The sequence below is a fragment of the Narcine bancroftii genome, chromosome 4, assembly GCF_036971445.1.
Source record: "Narcine bancroftii isolate sNarBan1 chromosome 4, sNarBan1.hap1, whole genome shotgun sequence".
NCBI lineage: Eukaryota > Metazoa > Chordata > Chondrichthyes > Torpediniformes > Narcinidae > Narcine > Narcine bancroftii.
This window is the reverse complement of record NC_091472.1, coordinates 35,132,891-35,151,879: the sequence shown is the minus strand read 5'-3', so window position 1 is coordinate 35,151,879 and position 18,989 is coordinate 35,132,891. Positions and strand designations below refer to the sequence as shown.

The following is an 18,989-nucleotide window of genomic DNA, read 5'->3' as shown; positions in this document are numbered from 1 at the left end:
ATAGAGCCAGGTTTGTATCCAGCATTTTCTGTCAGGAGTTTGTACGTTCTCCCTACGTCTGCATATGTTTCCTCCGGATGCTCTGGTTTCCTCTAGTCCTTCAAAACCATATGGGATTTATAGGTTAATTGGTGTATTTGGGTAGCAAGGGCTCATGGGCCTGTATGTAATTTTTTTAAATATTGGATATATGTCACACACCTGGATGTTAAGACATTTGGATTGCTTGCAAGAGTTACTAGAATCTTAGAATGCAAATGAATGAATACCCAAAGCAGACCTGAAACTTGTTATCCCTGTAAGATGTGAAATTAGCTGTGAAGGAACATAGTGTACCTAGCCTTTAAGAAGTACAAGGTGACCATTGTTGACCTGAATCTGGGGCCTCTTATTCGACTCAAGTTACCAAGCAACCCCACATGCACCTTGCAGATTTTCCTCCAATATCCCTACAATAAAAGAGCACATAGCTGGTACTTACATTTGAAGTCTTGGCATGCACATGATATTCAAACTCATTCCAAGACTTGATCACTTCATAGAGCAAAAATGACTCTTAGAGCATAATCCATAGCTCTGGTTCATGCCTGACACTTTGTTATGTCATGAAGCATCATATTGCTCACCAATCTAGAGCAGCACTGGGGAATTATTAGTGCTGACCTCAAAAATCTTCCACATAAAGCACACATGTCAAACTCTGGCCCGCAGGCCAAATTTGGCCCGCGATATAATTATATTTGGCCTGCAAGATCATTTCAAAAATGTATTAGAGGTGGCCCGCTGGCCGTCGCGCCAGTATAGCGCATGCACAGCTAATACTATAAATCCCAGAATGCATTGGTGTCAGCCCGCTAATCGCCCCCACCTCCTCTGTTTACGTTGCAGGGTCTCACCTTGGACTCTGGTTTTGGGGCCTGGCCGGTGTCAGGGGAAACCAAGGCCGCTTCCCAGCGCCCGGAACCGGAGGCCTCGGGCCTGACCTCGCCAGGACCGTTGACCACTCCCCCTCCCTGCCGCAGGCCGACCCGTGACTCACGGTGACGGGGCCGCTGATCCGCCGAGATGCCGCCCTGCAGCGAGAGCCAATGCCCCCGCACTGTCGTTGTCCAACCCGATCGCCCGCAAACCCCGCCCTCCCGCACACAGGCCTGAGTAAGTATTATGAACTTTAATCTCAGGATAAAGCGATCTTCCAATAGTTTCATGTCACAGTGATTCCTGGTTAAAAATGGTCCTGCACCTGGATGCAAGCTCATTAGGCATAAAACTTGAAAAGTGTGTAAATCAAAGGATATCTGTACCAATGGAAAAAGGGCATGGCAAATAACCCTGCTAGAGTTCATGCCCACAATCAGTCACCCATTTGATTGTTTCAGGAATCATGTTATTCTCCCACATTCTCAATAGCCCTCAGATTTTACTATTCGACAGCACACTAGCAACATTTGACAAATCCTCTATAGAGAAATATTATTTATTGAATATTTTATTTCTCATTTGTTAATGCTTCTGGAAAGAGTTTATCCAAAACTATTATTAAACATTTATTTTAATAAGAAAAAGTTTAACATTACATATGTTGAAAGAAGAGAAAACATGCAGATGTTGTTGAAAATTTTCAATAAATATTTAGTTCGGCCCTCGACTTAGTCCAAGTTTTTAATTTTGGCCCTCTATGAATTTGAGTTTGACACCCCTGACATAAAGGTTTTTTAAGGTCAAACAGTGAAGCCGTGGTTGGTTTTCCTCAAGCTGATTGAATCACACAAAGGCACAGTGCAGATGCAACTTAACAGATCCACTCAGCATGGTGCGGGTTTGTTGGAAATCAGGTTATCCTGGATTAAGATAACTTTGTCCACATTTCTTGCCAGATGATTTCCATATAAATCTTTTCCACATAAACCTGCCCAAATTACATCAATATATAGGCAACACTGAAGTTCCATCAGCAGTGAGATCTTTAACTTCATATGTCAATGAAGTTTGCCCAGTGAAGCATCCAAGTCCTATCATTCTCGGCTGCTGTTGGTGCCACTCCTCCCAGTTTATAGCTCACAGCTGCAGAGAAGTCACTCACATGGAAAGGAGGCTTTATGAATTTTCCTCCAGCAGAATGAAACAAGATGAGTGGGCACAAGGCATTTGCCTGGATGCAGGAATGAATAGACGGAAATCAGTCACAGTGCCACACAGCATAAAATAGGCCTTTTGGCCCAACACGTCCATGCTGCCCTGACTTGTCGACATGCTTCTTAAATCTTGTGAGCTTCTCTCTTCTTTAGGTAGAACATTCCTGATTCCAGCCACCCATTGAAAGAAAACAATCCCCTCTAAATCTCTCACCCCTCACAAACCTACAGCCTCTTAACTCTGACAACCTCATCATGGAATAAACATTTTACTACCTACTCTCTCTATTCCTCTTGTGAGAGATGAGTAAAACTAATATGAAAATATGAAAGATGAAGGAAACTAGTATGGATATATGTGTAATGAATAAAGCCAGTATGAATAGGATAAGGATAGATAACAGAATGTAGGAAGTAAAGTTAGTCTGAATAAGATAAGGGTCTTCTAGCCTTTTAGACAGAATCAGCAAGTTCTGTATATGTAATTAGTAAAAGCCTTAGACAGAATTAGCAAGTTCTGCATATAAGAAGTTAGTAAGCCCTGAGAGTCGGGAAAGTGTGAATAAGAACAATGACATGATGGGACACAGACAGGATACCCCCTGGTCCTCCAAGTTCACAGAAACAGCACGTAGGCAGACAGGATTGTCTAATGCCAAACTCATCCAGGAGGCAGAAGAATGTAAGGGGGAGGGTACTTCTATACTGAAATAAACTGTATAAAAGTTGGGTGAGCCCCAGTGTATGTGTGTATTCCCAGGGTAAGGGGAAGCACTCAACTTTGCATTGTTGTATAATAAATGTTCTTTGTTCTCAATTTTTGTCTCGAGCAAATTCTGTGAAGGTACTTCTGTTTCTCACAAATGGGGGATCGTCCAGGATCCCACTCCCTCCACTGACAGAGTGCCCGACGACATGGGTAGGTGCACCCCGGCTGATTCAGCTGGACTCACGGACGGCGGGTGACTGGTCAGTGGATGAAGCGAGTGATATCCGAGAAGAAGTATTGAGAACAAACAACAGGAGGACGTTAAGGAAGCGCGCTAGGAATAGCTACTGGATCCCAGTAAGATTTTACTTACCTGTTAGGTGTGAGTAGCAAGGGAAATAGTCCTAAGGAAGGACAGGACAATCAGATAACTAAGCAAAGTCCATTAGGATTAATGCTATCTGATTGAGGTGTGGGGAAAACCCGTGGGAAAGACAAACAGACCATGGTCAGGTATAGCTGTCTGGAATGGGATAAAAAACCGGATAAAAGGGAATTCGGTATATTGGCCAAAGTTCGGATCCGATGAGGACTGGATGTGTCAGGCATTGAACATCTGGCTCTATCAAAATCAAAGAGATAATATTGAGAGCAGAGAATATGCACCCTGCTGGCTCAGTGGATCTGTTGATCAACTGGTTTTGAATGAAAAGGAATGTAAGGAGAAGAAGGATGAGGAACCTTTTGTCCCTGAAACACAAGGATGGGATGTGTTACATTCCCTTCCTCCACCTTATGCTCCTCCTATGCCAGCTCCTATCTTTCCCCTCTCTCCTATGCTCTACCTTTCTTCACCTTCCCCTCCTCCCCCACAGCTAAAGAAAGGAGAAGAAAGTAGGGGTGGTATGATGACCTTTTCACAAAGTACTAGATTACCACCTCAATTGACAAGAGAGGGAGGAGACTTTGATTCAAAATAGTGTGAGATCCTCCGGGAGGGAAGGGCAGAACCCTTTGACTCATTTCCCGGAGAGCAGGAATCTCGACATTATAAAGGAGAGGATAAGCCAGAAATTAGCTGAATGAGACCTTTACGGGAAGTTCCCATGGGAGGGGTCTCGGTTTTGTAAATGTGCCCCTGACTAGTACGAAGGTGCGTAATTTTAAGAGAGAATGCCCAATAAACAGAAAGGAAAGGCTAAGATTTTGATGCAGGTAGTCAAGAAAGTCGTGGAGGGACAGCAAGGAAAGGGTATGGGCTGTGTGCCAGCTCCTGGACATTGGGAGGAGCTCCGGGAGTGGGAGAGTAGAGACCAGAGCAGGGGCAAGGGTAGAGGGGAATTCCGGGGACGACGACCGTTCCCGGGACCTCGTGGTAATCCCGGTAGGAATTGGGAAACAGGAGCATTAGTTTGCTACCATTGTAAAAAGGAGGAACATTTTAAGAGAGAATGCCCAATGCGAGCCAGGGAGACGCGATCTTACGCACTGATGTGTTGGAATATAGGGGTTAATTAATCATAGAAAATATGTAGAATATATGCTTATGTACTATTCAATTTGTATACATGAATCCAGTACTATGTAACAATTTAATATTTACCTCATGGTGAAGGGAAAGAGTAATGTAAGTAAGGGGCAGCCACAGTATGTAGCAAAGTTGGCTGATTACAGTAGGTTTAGAATTGTCTCACTGTTTGGCGGGCAGCAACCTCCTTTGAAGAAGACCGCAGAGCCCACCTCACTGTCAAAAGGCAAAGGAGGAAAAACCCAACACCCAACCCCAACCAACCAATTTTCCCCTGCAACCGCTGCAACCGTGTCCGTCTGTCCCGCATCGGACTTCTCAGCCACAAACGAGCCTGCAGCTGACGTGGACATTTACCCCCTCCATAAATCTTCGTCCGCGAAGCCAAGCTAAAGAAAGAAAGAGAATTGTCTGTTCCCAATATACAAAAGAGAGGATATGCATGAAACAATTTAGTAGGAATGTTAAGGCAAAAGGAGGTGTTGATTAGCACAAACAAAAAGAATCCTGACAGAGACTGTCAGAAACAAAGAGAATGGAATCAGTAAGAAACTAAGACAGAAGGAGATGTTGAGTAGAACAGAAGTATATGGCCAGATGAGAACAAAGAAATAATTAGAAATATCTGGGGTATGAATTGATTTCTGATCAACAGGATATTCTGACCTTGAGGATTAAGATGGGAGCTCTACACCCCAGATAACTGCAGAGCAGGAAATTACTTGTGATAAATCTTATTCAAGAAATCTAGCAAAGAAAGCCAACTTTTGTTCTGTATGATAATGAAATCCAGCAAAGGAAGCCAACTTTTGTTCTGTATGATAAGGATGAGCTATATAAACTGTAGAGACTGGACAGTAGAGGTCAGTCTTGGGGAATAGCTCACTGTGCAGGTGACCTATGAACTAACAACTGAACCAGAGCTCTGTTAAGCTTTATTCTTGTGCTGTGTAATAAACTGATTGCTGAACCAAATACCTTCTCCTATCACTTCATTTAACAAACACGCTGGACTCAGACGACACATAGACTAAATTAAGGGTAGGGTAAAGCCAGAGTCCGACAGATGGAAGCAGATTATGAATAGGGGGGGGGTCACGGTTCTCAGTCAATACACACCGTGGGGCTGCACAGAGAACCATTGGTAAATTTAAGCATAGAACCCCACAGTGACAAGATGACCTTTTAAGTAGATTCTGGGGCAGCCCGGTCTAGTATTTTACAACCACCCGAGGGTGGTTAAGATAGAGGGGACAGTGATGATTTCGGGAGTAGAAGGAAGAGATTTTACGGTCCCTGTATTAAGGGATGTAAGAATACAAATGGGAGAGAAGATAGTAACGGAGGACATTCTACTGGTTCCCCAAGCTGGAGTTTGTTTGTTAGGACGAGATTTACAAGACCAATTGGCTATCGGCACCAGACCACAGGAATCAGGTATCGGGGTTCAATTGTATGTATTAACCGAGGAGGATCAGGAACTAATAAATCCTGGAGTATGGGCAAAAAGAGGCAATAGAGGAGCGTTAGATATTCCTCCCTTGCAAGTTACTTTAAAAGATCCTGAGCTAGTAATTAGACGAAAGCAGTATCCAATTCCGATGGCTGGCCGAAAGGGGCTGCAGCCAGTAATTGACCAGTTGGTGAAAGATGGTATACTCGAACCTTGTATGTCACCTTTTAACACCCCTATCCCTGAGGCTAACGACCAGTACATATCCAAATATTTAAAGGGACTTTCTGCCTCTCTATACGAATTAAAACGGATGGGTTTATTAGCTCAAAACCCACCCTTGGAGCATCCTATTCATTTTATTAAATCTGGCGATTGGGTATATGTAAAAGCATGGCAAGATCGCCAACTAAAATCTGTCTGGGATGGCCACTATTGTGTACTTTTGATTACAGACACTTCAGTGTACACGAAAGAAAAGGGGTGGACTCACATAGAACGAATTAAACAAGCTGCTGATCCACGGACTAAAGACATTGATAATCTACCCTCCACCTGGCGTGCAGTCCTTCATCCTTCTGATCTGAAAGTTACACTACGCCGGGAAAAAGTGCTGTAATGTTGTTTTTACCATTTTCTGTTTTGTTTACTTGTTGGTTCCCAATTTTTGGGAAATCACCAAATTGCTCACAATGTATTAAGTCCTCCTGGAATAGGGGCAGCAGAGGTGACAATTATTTACCTTTAGAATGCAGACAGGGCGCAGGTATAGAGTATAGTCATAGTGGGGTACCTTATTTATTATGGGTTAATATAGGATCCCAACATGGACCAGGGGAACAGAACGGCCCTAGGGGAGTAGACTTGGTTTGTATTCCGGCCTCTACAGATATTAAAAAGAGGAGTTTTAAAGAGATAGCACAAAGAAGATGGTGGGACAATGACAGACAGAATGAGATCCTCCAGCATTTCTGTGTTTACGTACAATCACAGCATCTGCAGGTTATCGTGTTTCAACCTGTGTTCTTCACCAGTTGTCCTGTTAACTCTTTTCCATCCCACCATTGCAGTATCTTTTCTTTCAAAGCTTTATTGCCCTGTACCTGAAAAAGAGTTGTACATGTTTGGGCATGTCATTTTAAAAACTCTTCAAATGTTGCAAAATGCTAAGAACTGTAAGACCTGCCAAAAAAAAAAATGAATAGGCAGTGCCCTTTCATTACGGGCAATGCGAATGTCAGCTTTCTTGTGAAACTGACAATATGACACAAACAATGTGGAAACTAGGAATGTCAACATAGTGAAATGAGCAATGTCAATGTCAATCACCCTCTGTGATTCTTGTAATTTAATGTCATCAATATCATAGAAAATAGGTGCAGCAGTAGGCCATTCATCCCTTCAGTCCTGCACCACCATTCAATACGATCATAACATAACATAACAATTACAGCATGGATTGTGCAGCCTTAGTACCCCATTCCTGCTCTCTTTCTATAATTCTTGATCCTTTTAGCCACAAAGGCTACATCCAACTCCCTTTTCAATAGAGGTCAACAATTTTCTGTGGTAGGGTCTTCCACAAATTCACAACTCTCTGAGTGAAGAAGTTTCTCCTTATTACAGACCTAAATGGCTTATGCTTTTTTATGACCAATCAACCACAATCAGACAGAGAATCATGATTAATAGGCTCTAATCACCCTAAAGTGTCAGCACAGCTTGCATGTTGCTGGCAAGGTTCCAAGTCAGGTACTGAGGGGGGTGGGGGGGTTTGACGTTTATGGGGATATCTGGGAGGGAGAAGTCACAGGTTTAGGTGGTGGTCCAGCCATACATACATACATACATATCTTTTTTCTTTGGCTTGGCTTCGCGGACGAAGATTTATGGAGGGGGTAAAAAGTCCACGTCAGCTGCAGGCTCGTTTGTGGCTGACAAGTCCGATGCGGGACAGGCAGACACGATTGCAGCGGTTGCAGGGGAAAATTGGTTGGTTGGGGTTGGGTGTTGGGTTTTTCCTCCTTTGCCTTTTGTCAGTGAGGTGGGCTCTGCGGTCTTCTTCAAAGGAGGTTGCTGCCCGCCAAACTGTGAGGCGCCAAGATGCACGGTTTGAGGCGTTATCAGCCCACTGGCGGTGGTCAATGTGGCAGGCACCAAGAGATTTCTTTAGGCAGTCCTTGTACCTTTTCTTTGGTGCACCTCTGTCACGGTGGCCAGTGGAGAGCTCGCCATATAACACGATCTTGGGAAGGCGATGGTCCTCCATTCTGGAGACGTGACCCATCCAGCGCGGACTCGATGCTGTCGACCTCTGCCATCTTGAGTACTTCAACGTTAGGGATGTAAGCGCTCCAATGGTTGTTGAGGATGGAGCGGAGACAACGCTGGTGGAAGCGTTCTAGGAGCCGTAGGTGGTGCCGGTAGAGGACCCATGATTCGGAGCCGAACAGGAGTGTGGGTATGACAACGGCTCTGTATACGCTTATCTTTGTGAGGTTTTTCAGTTGGTTGTTTTTCCAGACTCTTTTGTGTAGTCTTCCAAAGGCGCTATTTGCCTTGGCGAGTCTGTTGTCTATCTCATTGTCGATCCTTGCATCTGATGAAATGGTGCAGCCGAGATAGGTAAACTGGTTGACCGTTTTGAGTTTTGTGTGCCCGATGGAGATGTGGGGGGGCTGGTAGTCATGGTGGGGAGCTGGCTGATGGAGGACCTCAGTTTTCTTCAGGCTGACTTCCAGGCCAAACATTTTGGCAGTTTCTGCAAAGCAGGACGTCAAGCGCTGAAGAGCTGGCTCTGAATGGGCAACTAAAGCGGCATCGTCTGCAAAGAGTAGTTCACGGACAAGTTTCTCTTGTGTCTTGGTGTGAGCTTGCAGGCGCCTCAGATTGAAGAGACTGCCATCCGTGCGGTACCGGATGTAAACAGCGTCTTCATTGTTGGGGTCTTTCATGGCTTGGTTCAGCATCATGCTGAAGAAGATTGAAAAGAGGGTTGGTGCGAGAACACAGCCTTGCTTCACGCCATTGTTAATGGAGAAGGGTTCAGAGAGCTCATTGCTGTATCTGACCCGACCTTGTTGGTTTTCGTGCAGTTGGATAATCATGTTGAGGAACTTTGGGGGACATCCGATGCGCTCTAGTATTTGCCAAAGCCATTTCCTGCTCACGGTGTCGAAGGCTTTGGTGAGGTCAACAAAGGTGATGTAGAGTCCTTTGTTTTGTTCTCTGCACTTTTCTTGAAGCTGTCTGAGGGCAAAGACCATGTCAGTAGTTCCTCTGTTTGCGCGAAAGCCGCACTGTGATTCTGGGAGAATATTCTCGGCGACACTAGGTATTATTCTATTTAGTAGAATCCTAGCGAAGATTTTGCCTGCAATGGAGAGCAACGTGATTCCCCTGTAGTATATACATAGTATCAGCATCACAGCCTTATCCTTACCCCATGACCCTTTATTCTACACTTCCTCACCATTAGAGGTTTACACCACCGTAATAGCCCCTTCAGCCCAATTTTCCATGCCTAATCAAGATGTCTACTAAACTAGTCCCATTTGCCTGCATTTAGCCATATCCCTCTGAACCTTTCCTACACATGTAGCCGTCCATATGTCTTTAAACTGTATAGATTTATTTAAACAAACCTTAGTCTTCCAGGCAAATTTGTAAAGGTGAAATATAAATGACCAAGAAAACACTTGTCTCACAATTCTTCCTTCATCTAACCTGTCTCATCCTGTTCAAATTCTAGATGTCTCAATGAGATCCCCTCTCATTTCTCTAAATTCCAACTAATATAACCCTAGTCGATCTCATCTTCCTTTATACGTTAGATCTGCCATCCCAGAAATGTCTGGCGAACCTTTGCCATACCCACTCAATCACAAAAATGTCCATCCTCAGATCAGGAGACCAAAACTGCATACAATACTTAAGGTGTGGCCCCATCAGGACCCTGTACAATTGCGGTAAGACTTCTCTTTTCTAAAGCCAAGATATAATTGTAGATCTTTTCAATGCAGTCTACTCAGAAAGACCATATGCCAAAACTATATAGCTGAGTTACTCAATATTGCTATATATGACCCCTTTTTCCTTTCTTTCATTCATTTTAAGTGTCTGTTCACCAACACTTGGAGTATGTCCACATATCCAGATGTGGTGTCCCCAGGACATATCCATTTTAATGCTCAGATTCTCTGATTCTAAAGGTCAATGTACAGTTTTCCATTCTGATTGCTGAAATTGCATGTTTCTGTGATTTATGCACCTGTACACCCAAGTTCCTTGAAGCACCAAAAATTTTTTTAAAACTTAACTTTTCTAGTTTTCTATCATATTAGATAACCTCAGTTTTTCCACATTATACTCCCTATGGCCATGTCCTGACCCTTTGTTTAGCTTGTCTATATCTCCCTGAATCCTTCAGGTATCTTATTATAGTCAAACTGTCTCCTAGTTCAGTGGTCATAAGCAAACACTGCTTCAGATCACGAAGAGCTGTGGCCCCAGCACCAATCTCTGTGACACCTGGAAATCACAACCTCACAACTGGATAATGATCTACTGCCTCCAGAACCTTGCAGAATAACTTTGTTCAATAATCTCTTTGGTGGCACCTTATTGAAGGTCTTTTGAAAATCCTAATGCCTCACATTCACTTGCTTACCATGACCTATTCTGCTAGTTACCCCCACAAAACAATTCCAAAAATTTCTTTCATAAAACCATGTTGACTCTGTTGAATCCTAATGTTATTTTTTAAATATCCTATTACCCTTTCCTAATAATGCCAGGTTCCATCATTTTCCCAAACACTATCAACAGGTCAACTGCTTTCTCCAATACATTTACTACCTTCCAGTCTATAATTTTAGAATCCATGGAATTTTGGAAGATGGAAGATACTCATTACGGTCAAGTCAAATTTCCAGTTTCTAAAGTAGAGGAGGGTTGATTATATTTGCAACTCTCGGACTTAGGGAGACATGAGAGCAGATATTTAGGGAAGAAAGAGAAAATGACTGGTTGGAATTATATAGAATGATGCTCTTTTTATTTCAAAGTCTTCTTCCTGGACTGCATCTACAATGCAGTTTCACAGAATCTGATACTGGTTTTGCCACCAGGTTCAGCAGCCAGGTATTTGTTCAGGAAAATTACTTCCTCTGCAGCAGAGCACACCTCTTCAACTGCATCCTCTCCAAAGCAAATGAATAGTACTCTCCCATCCCAGCAACATCATGCAAGTCATATTTTGATCCCATAAATCACAGAAGGAACCTGAACTATGAATGAGAAGTACTGTAAATTTCGGCAGATAAGACAACACTTGAAGCATCCAAAAAAAACACCCCCAAAAAATTGGTCGTCCTATAGGCCAGATACAAAAACAGTGAACTTAAAATTCTACTCAAAATACCATTTGATTGGGTATATTTGATTGGTTCCATAGCCCACCCAGACCCCACCCTATAACAAATTTTTAAGCTACCGACATATTTTTAAAAAATCTGTTGTAGTGTACACAATTTTTATTTTGCACTAAAATCCATTGGCAATGTGGTGTTAAACCAATAAAAGAACTTTAAAATTGGTGGTATAAGATGACCCCCAAATATACCGATACCATACGTGTGTTGACTGAACTGGTGGGCGTGGCTGGTAGATGGGTGAAGCACCATCACAAATGATTAAAATTAAAAAAAACTCATTTTGGTCTCCTGATCTGAGGATGGACATTTTTGTGATTGAGTGGGTGTGGCAAAGGTTCGCCAGACATTTCTGGGATGGCAGATCTAACGTATAAAGGAAGATGAGATCGACTAGGGTTATATTAGTTGGAATTTAGAGAAATGAGAGGGGATCTCATTGAAACATCTAGAATTTGAACAGGATGAGACAGGTTAGATGAAGGAAGAATTGTGAGTCAAGTGTTTGAAAATCTCTAGTTTCATGGTCTGAGGCATTCAGCAAGCACATCCGGAGTCTCACTGTTTACACTGTCATCATATGGGTCCCAGTCTGATCTGTTGAGTTAGTTTCAGCTTCGACTGCAGTGTCCCACAATAAATGATCCTCCATACCATCCATTGCACTAGAGATACCACACTTTTTGAAATATTTTATTACAGTCTCTACTTTCACTTTCACTGTATTAAAACATCTTCATTCTTTCTCCCTCTCTTTTAAAGTGGTAAAGACAGAAGTTAGCAACAAACAGAACCATGAATCATTTGTGATGGTGCTTCACCCATCTACCAGCCACGCCCACCAGTTCAGTCAACACACGTATGGTATCGGTATATTTGGGGGTCATCTTATACCACCAATGTGAGCTAAAAACATGAAATTCAGACTGAAATTAGGGTCTTGTCTAATCTGAAGGTCACCTTATCCATTAAAATATAATTAACATAACATAAACATAACATAACAATTACAGCACGGAAACGGGCCATTAGGCCCTTCTAGTCCGCACCGAACCAAACACCCCTTTCTAGTCCCACCTCCCTGCACAATGCCCATAACCCTCCATCTTCTTCTCATCCATATACCTGTCCAACCTTTTCTTAAATAATACAATTGACTCCGCCGCCACTATTTCTCCCGGAAGATCATTCCACACGGCTACCACTCTCTGAGTAAAGAAGTTCCCCCTCATGTTACCTCTAAACCTCTGCCCCTTAATTCTTAACTCATGTCCTCTTGTTTTAATCTCAAAATTTTTAATTTTGTTAAATGCCAATAAAAATTAAGTTTATATATTTACAATAAGAGTAATTTATAGATCTAAATCAAATGTTTCTCATGAGCAATTACCTAGTGCTATCCCAAGTTTCACAGAGTCTGAAAAATATCAGAACATGGGGCCAATAAAAATAATAATGAGTAGCTCGTGATTAGTTGCAGATTATTCTGCCCTTCACTCAGTAGAATCAATAGCTATAAAGGCCAGTAGAGGACACTGTTGCTGAATTATATAAATTGCAACCTATCTTCGCATGAATCCTGATAGTTGATCTGTTGAGTTGGGCAGAGAAGGTTTGTGATTCAGTAGAATGCAGAACTAGAGAGAGTTCTAGGTCTTTGAGGTTTGCAGATATCTCATTTAAGTTGGATAGTCATGCAAATAAAAAAGATGAACAGATTTATTCTAATAAGCAAGCCAATTTTCCATGGCTCTCCACTTAGCTCTGGATCACTTTGAAAACAGCTCTTCTCTACAATTATTCCCTCATTGCTGGTCAGGAAGCTACAAACTCTAAGAATCTGTACTCCACTCTGCAATTGGATTCTTGACTTTCTCATTGGAAGACCACAGTCAGTCCTCCTCATTGATCATCAACACAGGTGCACCCCAAGGATGCATGCTTAGCCCACTGCTCTCCTCGTTATATACCCACGACTGTGCGACCTGGCACAATTCCAATGCCATCTACATTTGCCAATGACACCACAGTTGTCGGCAGAATAACAAACAACAATGAGGAAGCGTACAGGAGGGAGATAGATCAGCTCGTTGAATGGTGTAACAACAACAACCTTGTTGTCAATGTCAGCAAAACCAAGGAGATGATTGTGCACTTCAGGAAGAAGACAGGGGAACACGACCTAGTCTTCATCAAGGGCTCAGTAGTGGAAAGGGTCAAGAATTTCAAATTCGTGGATGTCAACATCTCTGAAGATCTGTCCTGGAACCTCCACGTTGATGCAATCACAAAGATGGCTCGCTAGCGGCTATACTTTTTGAGGTGTCTGAGGAGGTTTGGTATGTTACCGAAGACTCTCATAAAATTATAAAGGTGACCGTGGAGAGCATTCTTGCTGGTTTCAACACTGTCTGGTATGGAGGCACCAACTCTCAGGAGAAGAATAAACTTGGTCTGTGACATCACAGGCACCAGATTTCACTCTATTAAGAACATCTACATGAGCCGGTGTCTTAAAAAAGCAGCCTCTATCCTCAAAGACCCCCACTGCCCAGGCCATGCCCTCTTCAATCTGCTACTATCAGAGAAAAGGTACAGGAGTCTAAAGACGATCACTCAGCAGCACAAGGACAGCTTCTTCCACATTGTCATCAGATTCCTGAATAATCAATGAACCAAAGACACTGCCTTATTTTTCATACACAATTATTGTTATTATTATTTTATTTTTTATCATAATGTCATAAGATGGTTATATTATGAATGTTTGCTCTAGGACGCTGCTGCAAAACACCGAATTTCATGACTTGTTCGTGACAATAAATCCTGATTCTGATTCTGGATGAATGGTGTACTAACAACAATCTCACACTCACCAAAAATACAGAGCTGATTGTGGACTTTAGGAAAGGAAAAACAGAGATGTACGATTCAGTGATTATTGGGGGAATCAGAAGTGGAGAGATTCAAAAAATATAAATTCCTGGGAGCCACTAACTCGGAAGACTTTGCCTGGACCCAAGGCATTAATGTTATCGTGAAGAAAGCACGTCAGCGCCTCTACTTCCTCAGGAGGTTTGTGGAGGTTTGGTATGACATCAAAAACCTTGGCAAGCCTCCTCAGATGTGCAGTGGAAAGAGTACTGACTGGCTGCATCATGGCCTGATATGGAAGCACCAACACTTCAGAGCAGAAAGCCCTGCAAAACGTAGTGGATACAGCCCAGCTCGTCACAGGCAAAACTCTCTCCACTATCAAGAAAATGATGGAACACTGCTTTTAGAGAGAAGCAGCAATCATCAAGGATCCACACTGCCAAGGACATGCTCTGTTCTTGCTGCTGCCATCAGGAAAGAGGTGTAGGTGCCACAAGACTCGCACCACCAGGTTCAGGAACTCAGCCACAAACTCAATCAGAGACTCATTTAAGGACTGTTACTTTGCACATTATTTATTACTGATTTTTTTTTTCTCTGAATTGCACAGTCAGTTTATTTGTGTTTCTTTGTTTACATTTCTCTCTTTTGTATACATAAAAGTTCTTGAGTACAGTTTTTTTTAATTACCTTTAGGTAGAAATTCGGCCTGGCCAACAGAGAAAAGAATCTCAGGATTGTACATGTTATGTTAGAACCATAGAACACTACAGCACAGACAAAAGGCCATTCAGCTCTTTGGGTCTGTGCTGAAATATTACTCCACTAGTCCCATTGACCTGCACCCAGTCTATAACCCTCCAGACCTCACCCATTCATATTTCTATCCAATTTATTGTTAAAATTTAACAGTGAACCCACATTTACCAAGTCAAATGGCAGCTCGTTCCACACTCCCACCACTCTCTGAGTGAAAAGGTCCCCCCTAAAGTACCCCTAAACCATTCCCCTTTCACCCTAAAGCTATGTCCTCTTATATTTATCTCTCCTAATCTCATGGAAGGAGCCTACTTGCACTTATTCTGTCTATACCCCTCATAATTTTGTAAACCTGTATCAAATCTCCCCTCATTCTTCGATGCTCTGAGGAATAAAGACCTAACTTGTTTAACCTTTCCCTGTAACTCAACTCCTGAAGACGTGACAACATCCTAGTAAGTCTTTTCTGCACTCTTTCAATCTTACTGATATCCTTCCTGCAATTAGGTGACCAGATCTTCAAACAGTACTTCAAATTTGGCCTCACCAATGTCTTTAACAAGCTTACCATAACATCCCAACTCCTATACTCGATTTATGAAGGCCAAAATGCCAAAAGCTTTCTTTACAACCCTTTCTACCTGTGACACCATTTTCAGGGAATTATGTATCTGAATTCCTAGATCCCTTTGTTTTTCTGCACTGCTCAGTGCCCTACCATTTACTGTGTATGTCCTACCTTGGTTTGTTTGTCCAAAATGCAACACCTCACACTTGTCTGCATTAAATTCCATCTGCCATTTTCTGGCCCATATTTCCAGTTGGTCCTGATCCCTCTGCATACTTTGAAAGACTTCCTCACTGTCCACAACACCTCCAATCTTAGTGTCATCAGCAAACTCACTGATCCAATTTACCACATTATCATCCAAATCATTGATATAGACAACAAACAACAATGGTCTCAGCACAGATTCCTGAGGCACACCACTATTCAGAGGCCTCCAGTGTGAGAAGCAATCATCCACTACTCTCTGTCTTCTCCCATTCAGCCAATTTTGAATCAACTTTACAACCTCTTCATGGATACCTAGACTCTGAACCTTCTGAACTGACCTCCCATGTGGGACCTTGTCAAAGGCCTTACTAAAGTCCATGTATACAACAACCACAGCATTCCTTCATCTACTTTCTTGGTAACTTCCTCAAAAAACTCTATAAAATTTGCATAAAGTCATGCTGACTATCCTTAATCAGCCCTTGGGCTGTCCAAATACTTGGTATATCTGATCTCTCAAAACACCTCCAATAATTTACCTACTACTGACATCAGGTTCACTGGCCTGTAATTTCCAGGTTTACTTTTGGAGTCCTTTTTAAACAATGGAACAACACGAGCTACCCTCAAATCCTCCGGCACCTCACCCATGGCTAAAGACATTTTAAATATTTCTCCCAAGGCCTCTGCAATTTCTACATGAGTCTCCCTTAAGGTCCAAGGGAATATCACATCAGGCCTGATAGATTTATCTATTTTTATTTGCTGTAAGGCAGCAAGCACCTCCTCCTCTTTAATCTCTATTTGTTCCATGACACTACTGCTTGTTTCCCTTCCTTCTTTATACATGTTTGTATGTGATACAAATGTTCTCAGGTCTATTTATTTCATTGCAAGGAGTATTGTCGGAAAGGCAGACAAGCTTAGGGCGTAGATTGGCATGTGGGATTACGACATTGAGTTGGGATTCTACGGTGACGTTTGTACTCTGACAATAAATCTGAATTTTTAACTCTGTGTTGTTAGCAGTCATATGCTGTAAGATCAGTAAAGCACACCCACAATTCAGCATTGTCATGTCTTAAAGTCACTGAGTGTAAGAGGAATTGAGTCAGAAGACATGGCTTATGCCTGTTTATGTATTTATTTGCTATATATGCTTTTTGCCTTTCTGAGGAAGCCTTTAAGGATACACATATTTGAGTAGCTATAACGTAATGAATAGGGTTTTGAAGAACTCCAAGTGGAGTCCATCATGTCCCAAGTTACATTTTTTTAAATTCCTTCTGGATATCCAACACAAGTGAAATAGGAATCTAATGATAATAGTTAATACGCAAAAGTGCTGGAGAAACTCAGCAGGCCCTACAGCGTCCTTAGAGACAAAGATATATAACCAACATTTCAGGCTTGTCAAGTTATGAGCAAAAAGCAGGCATCCTGCTAACCTCAGCAGGAAATCTAAGGAAAGATGTTACTCTGCTCCTGGAATCAATTGGTCAGAGCCCTGGCATGTCCAGCCAGTGGGAGTGAAGGGCTTCAGCATCACCAACTAGAAGGAAGAACGACTTTTTTTGTGTATTAACTCTAATCGCAGTGTCTGCAGATTTTCTTGTTTCACCCCATCTGTAAAGGATAAGGGATGAGGTGGAGGGAGTGGGAATTGATATGGTGGGGGCTCTGAATGAGTCAAAAATTTTGGTTCTTTGTGAGATGGCTGGAAAATGTACATAATAGGAATATCAGGAAGATTAAAATGAATAAACCTGTTGTTTTACTAGAAATTTTATTTTTTTTATTATCCCAACCAGTGCAGTCATTCTGGACACAGAATTTTTGAGTCGAGACCAGTTTTGAACTGCTACTTGATAACTTTGCTTTTTGATTTCAAAGGCACAAACCTATAAGGTAGGCCTCCATAATTTTCCACTATAGACTCCAGTAAACAGTGAAAGGGAGGTCTCAGCCTAAAATAAAAATCAATGGTTTTCTTTGCTGGTGCCCAAAATTCCACTCCTTATTCGCTGGAGAAATGGGCAGTGTATCAGAGCCCAGGAAAAATGCTCATTGAGCTCTGTGAAAATGACGAGCTGAGAGAATTGCCACTTATGTTTATCATGGGCCTGTGGAGCAGTTTCTTCTTTCACTGAGATTAAGAAAGAGAATCTGGGAAACAGTGAATGCTAAACATGTACAGGATATTATGTCACTGGCTGCCATAGTGACATCACAATCCAAACATGCCTTCACCAAAACCATCAAATCTCAACATGTTGCAATATAACCAGTCTTTTGCGTCTCCTCATCCACTTTCTGTGGTTATGTGTTCTCTTGTCTTGGCATGCCCAAACAGCTGCAAGCCACCTTTCTTAACTCCCCTTCTTGTTGGACACGTTGTTTCCGACAGTTTACACTGACAATGTACTCTCAGCTGCATGTTTAATCATTACATAGAACGCTACAGCATAATACAGGCCCTTCTGCCCTCGATTTTGTGCCGATCTATATATTCCTTCCAAAATTAAAAAAAACTAATCCCTTCCTACCTCAAAACCCTCTATTTTTCTTTCATTCATGTCCCTTTTTGAGTCTCTCAAAAACCTCTAATGTTTCAGCCTCCACCACCACCTCTGGCAAGGCATTCCAGACATCCACAACTCTGTCTCCCCTAAACTTTCCTCCCTTCACTTTGTACTGATGCCCTTTAGTGTTTGGTACTCCCGCCCTGGGAAAAAGGTGTTGGCTATCTACCTTATCTATGCCTCTCATAATCTTGTAGACCTCAATTAAAAGTCACCTCTCATCCTTCTACGCTCCAAAGAGAAAAGCCCCAGTTCTGCTAACCTTGCCTCATAAGATTTTAGTCTATTCAGCTAGTAAGCTGAATGACTAAAAATAGATGTCTCCTGGACCGGATGAGGTGAACCCAAGGGTTCTGAAGGTGTGGCTTTGGAGATGGTGGAGGCAGTGGAATTGATTTTCCAGACATTAATATACTCTGGCATGGATCTGGATGATTGGAAATTTGCAAATATAGTTCTGCTGTTTAAGAAAGGAGGGAGGCAGAAAAATGGAAATTATAGGCCTATTCGTCTGACGTCAATGGTCAGGAAGATATTAGAGTCAATACCTAGAGGTGCATGGCATGATAGGTCCAAACCAGGTTCATGAAGGAAAAATCATGCCTGACCAATCTATTGGACTTATTTGAGGAACTCTCAGATAGGATAGACAAGGGAGATGCTATGGATGATGTGTATTTGGATTTTCAAAAGGCCTTTGATAAGGTGACGCATAAGAGGCTGCTTAATAAGATGA

At 42.3% G+C, this 18,989-nt stretch overlaps 1 long non-coding RNA gene across 1 annotated transcript in view; it reads right to left on the bottom strand.

Annotated features, from left to right (window-relative positions):
* Window positions 1–1,514: 1,514 nt before the first annotated feature.
* LOC138760454 (uncharacterized) overlaps window positions 1,515–18,989 on the bottom strand; it is a 58,206-nt gene continuing 40,731 nt past the window's right edge. The window contains exons 4-5 of the long non-coding RNA XR_011355619.1: window positions 6,811–6,928; window positions 1,515–2,152 (exon numbers count right to left, since the gene is read on the bottom strand). This is a non-coding gene — a long non-coding RNA (uncharacterized lncRNA). The remainder of the gene's footprint in view (window positions 2,153–6,810; window positions 6,929–18,989) is intronic.